Source organism: Callorhinus ursinus, unplaced genomic scaffold (assembly GCF_003265705.2).
Source record: "Callorhinus ursinus isolate GAN/ISIS: 27379988/994484 unplaced genomic scaffold, GSC_fseal_2.0 scaffold124, whole genome shotgun sequence".
In the NCBI taxonomy this organism is placed as follows: domain Eukaryota; kingdom Metazoa; phylum Chordata; class Mammalia; order Carnivora; family Otariidae; genus Callorhinus; species Callorhinus ursinus.
In genome coordinates this window covers 612129-622816 of record NW_027397186.1, presented here as the reverse complement: position 1 = coordinate 622816, position 10688 = coordinate 612129, and the positions used below count along the sequence as shown (strand labels likewise).

The window sequence follows — 10688 nt, the reverse complement described above, 5'->3', positions numbered from 1 at the left end:
CAGAACAAGTTTTGCTGTTTATTTCTATGTTTGTGTGAATGTGTGTACGTGTGTGTGTGTATTTCTACACAGAGCAGTGTTGTATCATCCTCTTTGTTGTTGCTATTCTTGCCAAGTTTCTCCTTTGTTTTGTAATTCAAAGCTTTATCAAAGTAGTTAAAGAAAAATTTAGATAGATACAGCAAATTGTATTTGGCCTGACTTCCTTGGCAGTTCTGTATAATATGTCCTTGATGTCAATCTTGCTGAGTGAAGAGTGGACTCATAAAATGTTGATAGATATTATGGTGACAAGTGAAGACATCTGTCAGATGGCACATAACATTTTAGAGATATAAATTCAGGAATAAAAGGGAGAGCTTTAAGGCCAAGATAATGGAGTTTCCAGGCAGCTAATATTTGAATTCTGATGCTCTATTTAAGAGAAAAGGAGTGTTTATTTTTTGTTTTTCCTTATCCAGAGTATTCCCCATCATTCATTCATTCATTCATTTATTCTTTCTTATGCCGTTCCCAATGTTGGTACTATCTAGCATTCAGTTCTTTTCACTGGAGGTTCTGCTCACATTTTGCTGATGAATTTAAGTTGCTACAACAGCCCTTGTATATTGGTATCATTTTTCCTTAACAAATTCAAGGAAAGAATCCAATATTTAAAATGGTCACCGAGAGAAAGAATGCTTTTCATTTCCTCATTTCTTTTCCAAACTTACTCCTACAAACAAACAACTCCTCTGAACAATCCTGGCAGTCAGAGACATCATTTGCAGACATTAAGCTCCAGACCCACCACCTGTCCCTGCTGTGACTCATAATATAAACATAGACCCTCTGTGTAGCCTGTTTCCTAGAACTTTAAAATAAAACTCACAGCTGGTGTCTCCCCTTCTGAGAGGCCCCCGTGTATGAGAGGCCCTTTCATGGAGTGAGCCAGAAACCTCAAAGTCCAGCAAAGCCTTGCATAAATTTTCAATCTTAAGAGCCTTCACAAGCTTATGTTTTTCTCTAAATGTACTAGTATAATCTGAAGCACCATCTCTCCCAGACCCCTACAGAGTATTAAGGGACATCCCCATCATTCACTTCAAGCTTCTGCCACAAAGATCCTGTCCCTTCTCACCCTCATCAAGAGGCAGTTTTGCTTCTCTCTCTCCTAGATATTTGTATTCTGTTAGAGTCCTCAGGCCTCAGTCATCCATATCTGTGAATTAGATGCTGCTTGCCACAATGACAGAATGGCCACATCCAATTGCCTCTCATCCAGGTTTGATACTATGTATTTTTGTTTGCTTACTTTTAAAAAATATTCTTTAGAGCTCTTTACTCAGGCCTGCAGCACCAGCAGGATGGGGAAGTGTCCTGGTCTTTATACTGCCAGAAAGCTCCATAGCTACTGACAAGATCAGAAGTAGCATGATAAACAATATAAGAAAGCCCATTTGAGCACAACCCTAAAAGCCAACACTTTTGGAGGCACTGTCCATGCAAAGGGAATTGTGGTGGGAAAAGTAGGGGTTGAAGCCAAAAAGCCAAATTCTGCCATCAGGAATTGTGTCAGGGTCCACCTGATCAAGAACGGAAAAACAAAACAAAACAAAACAAAACAAACGAACAGCCTTTGTACCCAATGATGGTTGCTTGAATTTCATTGAGGAAAAGGATGAGGTTCTGGTGGCTGGATTTGGTTGCAAAGATCATGCTGTTGGTGATATTCCTGGGTTCATTTAAGGTTATCAAAGTAGTCAATGTCTCTCTTTTGACCTTATCCAAAGGCAAGAAGGAAAGACCAAGATCATAAGTTTTGATGATGAAACCATGACAATAATAAATTTTCATATGCCAAAAAAACAATTAATAAATAATTAAACAAATAAATAAAATATTCTTTAGAAAGAAATAAGGGTTATATGAATCTCTTAAACCTACTTTCCCTAGGATGATTAATTCATTGAGAATGAAGATACTAGTCCCCAGGCTTGTATAAACAATTCCAGAAAAATAGAGGATGGGCAAAAAGAACAGAATACCTAATATAGAATTTGGCAAGCTGATCAAAGAGGGGACGGACCTGCTGAAAGAATTATATTCGTTGGTCTATATCTACTTTGACCATCTAGCCCGGGGAATGGCAAACTTTCTTTTTAGTAAAAGACCAGATAGTGAATATTTTGGTCTTTGGGGCTATGTAATTTCTGTCTCAACTACTCCACTATGTTGTTATAGTGCTAGAGTATTGTGGGTGTGTTCCAATAAAACTATTTATAAAAACAGGGTGGGCTGAATTTGGTCCACAGGCCGTATTCACAAACCCTGATCTAGCAGATGGTATAATCCATAAGTGCATGTACCTGCATATCCAAGCAATCAATACTCAAATCCTAAATATTAGTTGAGAAATGTCGCTCTTATTCCTCAATTCAGTGTCTATAATCTCACTGATTCGTGTTATAAATGGATCCTTACTATCGGTTAGTGAATTGATGCTGAGGTTCCATGAGCACTTGTAAATCACTACATTATGTCTTGGAAACTGAAATCATTATCATTTAACAAGTGAAGGAAAGGGTTCAGCATAGTAAAAGCTAACAGGGAAAAACAGAAATTTTCATTTCCTAATGCATGGCACCACTCCTATAAATAACTCTTCAGTGTAGTAACAACACTCAGAAGTAATATTCCAGATCAGCCACCTGTTTCTGTTGCTACTGTAAAATGCAAACATAAATAACCTTTAGATTCACTTTCTAGTTGACAGTATTCTTGCCTCCTTTTAAACTATAAATGTGGCTAATATTATGTTAATGTTAGAAAGAACCTCATACTTTTAATGTCAAAAGAAGAATAAAATAAAGAGATGATAATAATAATAATAATAATAATAATAATAATAATAGGTGCCTGGGTGGCTCAGTTGGTTAAGCGACTGCCTTTGGCTCAGGTTATAATCCTGGAGTTCTGGGATCGAGTCCCACGTCAGGCTCTCTGCTGAGCAGGGAGTCTGCTTCTCCCTCTGACCCTACCCCTTCTTGGGCTCTCTCACTCTCTCTCTCAAATAAATAAATAAAGTCTTTAAAATAATAATAATAATAATAATGATAATGATATAATTTTTTGTTCCTTCATTATTCCAAGATTTACCTAACCACACTACTATAAAATTTGCTCTCAAGTTATGGAATCCTACCTTTAACATTTAAACTGACTGGGCACTATTTACATCATATTGTGTAGTTTTTAATTGTTTGCCTTTCCAAAATTGATTTTAATTCGAAGTTAGAAGGAGAGAGTTTGCTTTCACAGTCTCCCAAAGCAAACCTATTCTTAAGCAAACCTTATTTTCATCTTGAGTATTCATTGATTGTCAGTCAGATCATATTGCCCATGTTGGGCCACATGGATACACAGTTCTCTTAGATCACTTTCCTCTAATTTTCTGGAGCTGTGCCTAAGTTCTGGAATGTGAAGTCTTATATAGTATGAGAACATTGTTAGGGAAAATCTTCTGGTCTCTGAATCTTCTGCCAAGAAGGTATCTGCTGATACATCTCTATCTCATCTGTTGCTTGGTCATCTGTTGATCGGTGGCCCCATGAGTATTGAAGTTAATCAACCTGAATATATAGTCCTTTGCAATGAAGTTCTGCCTACAGTCTCTGTACCAGGCTTCCTTTGATTACCTAGTATGTTTTCTCACTACAGGCTTGCATTTATCCACAAGGATGTTGTATAATCTGGTGCCTCACTATGGTCATCTTCCCTTGCAGACACCCTCTTCTTAAAGCCTAGAAATCCAACACATCCTACATATGTTTTGGTCATTTTACCTCTCCTTTCCCTCTTGAATATTTCCAAAGTTCTGGCACCTCGTGAGTCAAACTTATGCCATCCATTCCTTAGTTTTCTTCCAAAAATATCTTTCTACATTTTCTGTATAATTTCTGTCTGCCATTTATTACTGCTCCTATTGTGTCTCCTGGACACAGTTTGGATTTGGATTTTTCTCAGTAAATGCAAGTGCATTTCAGCCCTGCCACCATAGGATTACTGCTGGTTCCCTTTGGTTGTAGAACTGAAACACAGATCCTTCAGTAACACATGTAGTGATTATCTCCATCTTTATTCCCAGAGTTGGATAACAATCAACACTGCCAGTAGATGATTCTTTTTCTTCTTCTTCTTCTTCTTCTTCTTCTTCTTCTTCTCTTTCTTCTTCTTCTTCTTCTTCTTCTTCTTCTTCTTCTTCTTCTTCTTCTTCTTCTTCTTCTTCTTCTTCTTCTTCTTCTTCTATAGAGAGAGAGAGAGCATGCACTCGAGCGGGACAGGGAGGGACAGAGGGAGAGGGAGAGAGAATCCTCAGCAGTCTCCACGATCAGCATGGAGACCAATGCAGGGCTCAATCTCACAACCCTGAGATCACAACCTGAGATGAAATCAAGAGTCAGATGCTTAACCGATTGAGCCACCCACTTGCCCCAGTAGATTATTAAACTCTTAGGTTGTATGTTTAGTTCCAATTTATTTTGGGGTTTGGGAAATCACTCCACTGTAGCTCCCGTGTATTTATATTATTGTCCTTATTTTTCATCTTCTTTTAAAAAATAAATAATTGATGACAAGCATATGACCAGTTCCATCAAATGGTTGAGGAAATGGTTGTACTTTCCTAGTCACAAGAGACAGAATTTGGGCAAATATTACTCTAATTACCTGGTAGATTTTCTTATTACAGGTCTCTGTTCAATCCCAAGTCTCTCAAGGCATGCTCATTGTCATCCTTAATGCTAGTTTCCCTTGCAGAGGCCCTTTCTCTCAAAGGAAAGCAGGACATTTTGACAAGGCTGATTTAATGCAGCTGTTATGTCAAGGCTGCTTCAAAATGTCAATGTTGAATGTCAAAAGAATGTTTTTGATTACCAAGCTATGTATGCAACAGCCATCCCTGACCCTCACCCTATCCTTGACCCTTTCTTCCAGAGAACAGATCAGCTTTTCTCTTAACATTTTCCACTTTCAATGTCTGTGGTCAGTAAGTCTCTGTGGGATGAGAGCTATTTTTCAAACCCTCTTTATTCAGGCAGCTTCTCACTGGAAAGTCTTACATGTTATTTCCCCATCATTCACATCTTAATGAGACTGCTGGCATTTCTCCTGCAACTGATTTACATAGTCTAGGGGATTTATACTTTCCCCTTTTTTACATATTATTATTACCTAAAATTCATACTATATTCAGATTTTACCTAATTTTACCTAATGCTTCTCTTTTCCAGGATTCCATCCAGGATTCCACACTACATTCAATTGACATGTTTCCTTCTAGGCTTCTCTAGACTGTGACAGTTTCTCAGACTTGCCTTGTTTTTGATGAGTTTAAAGGTTTTGAGGAGTATTGGAGAGACATTTTGTAGAATATTGGGATTTCATTTTTTATGATTAAGCTGGAGTTATGAGTTTTGGGGAAACAGGCCATGAAGGTATGCTATATTCATCACATCATAGCAAGAGTTCATTCTACCAACATGATATCACTGTGGATATAAACTGTGATCATCTGGCAGATGCAATGTTTGTCCTATTTATTCACTATAAACTTACTCTTTTTCCTCCATTCTACAATGTACTATTTGGAAGGAAGTCACTGTACACAGGTCCCACTTAAGGAGTGGAGAATTATGCCCATCCCCACACCTTGAGGAGGGAGTATCTATATAAATTATTTGGAATTCTTCTGCAGAGGAAATTTGGCTATTCTCTATTTAATCACTTATTTATATTAATATGGACTTACGGATATTTATCTTAGACTTTGTTATAATCCAATATTATATTACTTATTTGGCCCCTCCAATTGTTACAGCTTTTGCTATAGGAAGCTCTTTCAGTTAGCTTCTGTGCCTTTTGACATACTCCCACAGTTGCGTATGGCATTTTGTTTTGTTTTGTTTTTAATTCTTCCTACTTTGTGGCACTACAATATGCTCCAGGCTTATCTTGTATATACCTACCCCAGTCCTAGAATTAGGCTTTTCTTCAAAGAGACTTGGCTTCTTTTATTTGGATAATAGTGTTAGAAACCAAGAACTTCTATAAGTTCATCTGTCTTCCACAGAATGAAAGCTTTTAATTTTAACAAAGTTTAATCATCTTTTTTCTTTAATGGATTATGTTTTTTGGTGTTATATCTAAAAGGTCATCACCAAACCCAAGGTCACACGGATTTTCTTCTACGTTTTCTTGTAGAATTTTTATAGTTTTAATTTTACATTTAGGTATATAACACACTTCAATTTTGTATAAAGTATAATATCTGTGATTAGGTTCATAATTTTATATGGGCTTCTAATTGTTCCAGCACCATTGGTTGAAAAGACTACCCTTTCTCTATATTAAAAAAATGCATTCACTTTATTTAAAATAAAAAACAAAACAAAATGAAACATGAACTCTTCACCCATTTCGCCTATCCCCTATCCCCTGCCTCTGGGGATCTGTTTTCTGTATGTATGAGCTTTTTAAAAAAAATAGATAGAGGATAGATAGATAGAACTATATAATATAAATATAATATATAAATTCATACATATATACATATATATACAGTATAAATATATATATATATTCCACATATAAAAGAGATCATATAGTATTTTTCTTTCTCTGTCTGACTTATTGCACTTAGCATAATGCCCTGAGTTCAATCCATGTTATCATGAATGGCAAGACTTCATTCTTGTTTATTGCTAAATAATATTCCATGATATATATATTACACAATTTCTTTACCTGTTCATTCATTGATGAACACTTAGGTTGTTTCCATATTTTAGTTATTATAAATAATGCTACAGTGAACATGGAGGTTCATATATCTTTTCAAGTTAGTATTTTCGTTTTCTTCAGACGAATACCCAGAAGTGGAATTGCTGGATCATATGGTAGTTCCATTTTTAATTTTCTGAGGACCCTCCATACCGTTTCCCATAGTGGCTCCACCAATTTACATTCTCATCAACAGTACACATTTTGGTTGTGTGCAATTAGTTCCCTTTTCGCCACATCCTTGCCAACATTTGTTATTTCTAGTTGTTTTGATAAAAGTCATTCTAACAGATGTAAGGTGATATCTCAGTGTGGTTTTGATTTGCATTTCCCTGATGATGAATAATGTAGAGCATCTTCTCACATGCTATTGTTCATCCATATGTCTTCCTTGGAAAAGTGTCTATTCAAATATTCTGTCCATTTTTTTATCGGATTTTTTTTTTTGCTATTGAGTTGTATGAGCTTTTTCTGTATGTTGGATATTAGCTCTTTATCAGATATATGATTTGCAAATATTTTTTCCAATTTAGTAGGTTGCCTTTTTATTTTGTTGATGGTTTCCTTTTCTGCACAGAAGATTTTTAGTTTTATGTAGTCCCACTTGTTTATTTTTGCTTTTGTTACTTTTACTTTTGGTGTCAAATTTTAAAAAATCATTGCCAAGACCTATGTTAAGGAGTTTATTGCCTATGTTTTCTTCTAGGAGTTTTATGGTTTCAGGTCTCACATTTAGGTCTTTAATCCATTTTGAGTTAATTTTTGTGTATGGTGTAAGAAAGTGGTCCAGTCTCATTCTTTTGTATGTGGCTGTGCAGCTTCCCCAACACCACTTATTGAAGAAAAGGTTCTTTCCCTATTGTATATCCTTAGCTCTTTGTCATAAATTAACTGACCATATATGTGTGGGTTTATTTCTGGGCCCTCTATTCTGTTCCACTGACCAATATATCTGTTTTTATGCCCATATCATGCTGTCTTAATTACTATAGCTTTGTAATGTAGTTTGAAATCAAGGAGAATGATGCACCCAGCTTTGTTCTTTCTAAGATTGCTTTGGTTATTCCAGATCTTTTATGGGTTTACACTTTCCTATTTATTTTTTCTTTTATTTTCTGAAGTAATGTCAATTATTGAAAATGGCTTTGGATACACTTTACACTGCCACCAAAGTGTGGCCTTACCCCTTTAAAATGTCATATATAATTTCTCCGAAATTATACTCTCATCTATACTGCATGAAGCCGAAAAAGAATTTACAGCATATTGAATGTATTGGATGTTATATAACCTAGACTTCCACTAATAGACCCTAATAATTTCTGATGAAAATACATTCTCATTCTTTAACTTTTTATTACACAAATAGTACATTTTCATTATAGAAAATTTAGAAACATATAAAAGCAAAAAGGGAAAGTTACCCTCTTCAACTTCCCAGTTAAAATATTATTAATATTTTATGTATATTTTCATTAATTTGAGGGTGCATATATACACTTACATATATTTTTTTACAAAACAATTACAACTTTGTTGCAAGCTTTTTTCCTCACTTAATGTATCTTGAACATATTATTGTCAGTACAAAGAAAGCTTCTTTACTTCTCTTTAGATCTATGGGATATTTTATTGTTTGAAAGTACTATGCTCAAATATATCTATCTTTTCTTCCATTGGTAGAGATTTGGTCATTTTTAGGTTTCCAATATTTTTCGGTGTTTCACTCTTGTAATTTTTCAGTGTTGTAAGTATTGCCACAATTAATTTTTAAGCATGCATGTTTGTATATTTAATAGAGGATTTTTGTAGGATAAATTCCTAAAAGTGGATTTTCTGAACCATATGGTATGAATACATTTTATTATAGCAGATAGTGCCATATGATCTCAAAAATTCCAGCAATTTACATGCCTTCCATAGAGTATGAAAATACCTGTTTTGCCACAACCTGAATAGTTCTGGCTGTTATTACACTTTTCATCTTTGTTATCCTGATAGGCACAAAAAGTACTTTTATTTTTATTTGTAATTTTTAAATGACTAATACTATAGAGCATCTCTTTAAATTGATTTTTTTCTCTAAATCTGTTACTTTCCTTTGATAATCTCTCTGGTATAAAATGTATGAGATATTTACATATTAAATATATTGGGACTCTGCCTGTAATATATTATGCAAATGTTTTATTACTGTTTCTCATCTACCTTTCAATGGTGATTTAGGCAATACAGAAAACATTTTTTATTTATTTTCTGATGATAAAACACACCTTATTGTAAGATAATAATAGATTGATATAAATTCAAAACATCTTATTAGTCTATAGATTTTTTAGTGCTTTAACAATCCTTACATAACTGAGACTGGATCCAAAACTGGTAGTGACCAGAATGAGGACTGCACTAAACTTCTGACAGTCTGTGGGTGCAGCCCATTGAGCTTCAGACTCTATTTGATATTAATTCCTTAGTCATTTCTTAGCTGGGTGACCTAAGTCAAGGAACTTAAGTTTTAAAGATAATGTTCTCAATTACATAATGGGGATAATACCTACCTCAAAAAGTTGTTATGAGATAAAATTTAAGTACCTTATGCATATTAGCCTTTGCTCTCATTCCATCTTTTCTCCTTCTGAAAGCCATTTGACCATGCTGACCATCCAATCCGTGTGGCCCACAAATCCTGCCTAAGAGGCAGGATTGCTAATCCACCACTGATATCAAGAGCTGCTTATTCATTCCTTCAACAGATATTTATTGAGCACCTACTATGTGCCAAGCATCATTCTATGTGCTAGGGGTACAACAGTTAACAAAATGGAAGAACATCTTACAGCTTATATTCTAACTGGAGAAAATATACAATAAACAAATGCCTATTTTAAATATTTTAGAGGGCAGCACTTGAATGTAGTAAAGAGAGCAAATTATGATTTGGGGGTTCAAACTTTTCAGAGGGATAAGCATAGCCCCAAAAAACATGATTCAATAAACAGAGAGTCGTGTGGTGTCTGGACAGCTGTTACCTACCAGAGAATATCTGTATACGTCTCTTCCTTTTGCTCTTGCTCTATGAGTATTCATCAGTTCAGACATTCAAAATATTTATTGATTGCATACCATGTAACAGGCACTATTTCAGTCAGGAAAGATATACAGAAGAGAACAAGATATACATAGTCCTTACCCATCATTATGTTACTGTCTAGCGTCTGAGATAGATACACAAAATAAAACAAAATTTTTAAAATAAATAAGTAAAAAGCAACAAGTACTATAAAGAATGTAAAATGGGGTAAGGGCTAGAAAGTAATTTTGGATTCCTTTAAGTTAGGTGGTCAGGAAAGCACTCTCTGAAAAGATGACATTTAAACTTGGCCTTGAATGACAAATTTTATGAGAGGATGAGGAAACTTCCTGAAATGAAGATCTGGAAGAAGAGGGAAAACAAAAGGAACAAATGTGCAAAGGCCAGAAGGCAGGAGAGGAAAGGCCTGTGGATATGGAAAATGATGGAAGGAAATATACCAAAATAGTAGTTGTTAGTGGGTGGTGAGATGATTTGTTATGTACATTTGTTTATCTAAACTTGATCATGGTTTCTACAACTTCATAAATGAGAGTAAATTACTTTCATAATCATAAAAATCCATTAAAATATTAATAGTAAGAAGACATGGAAAATGTTATCTAGAGGAAAACACATAGGCTGTGAAGTGAGACCCAGGTTGGAAACTCAGCTTTGTCAATTACTCATTGTTGACCCAGGGCAAGACACCTAACTCTCTCAAAGCCTCAGTTTTCCATCTAGAGAATGGAGATAATAGTTCTATGTATTGCACATGTAGGGACGCTAGCACGGTGCT

General features: G+C 35.1%; 1 pseudogene; it reads left to right on the top strand.

Moving 5' to 3' along the window:
- Window positions 1–1346: 1346 nt before the first annotated feature.
- Window positions 1347–1798, top strand: LOC112811200 (small ribosomal subunit protein uS12-like; annotated as a pseudogene).
- The last annotated feature ends 8890 nt before the right edge of the window (window positions 1799–10688 follow it).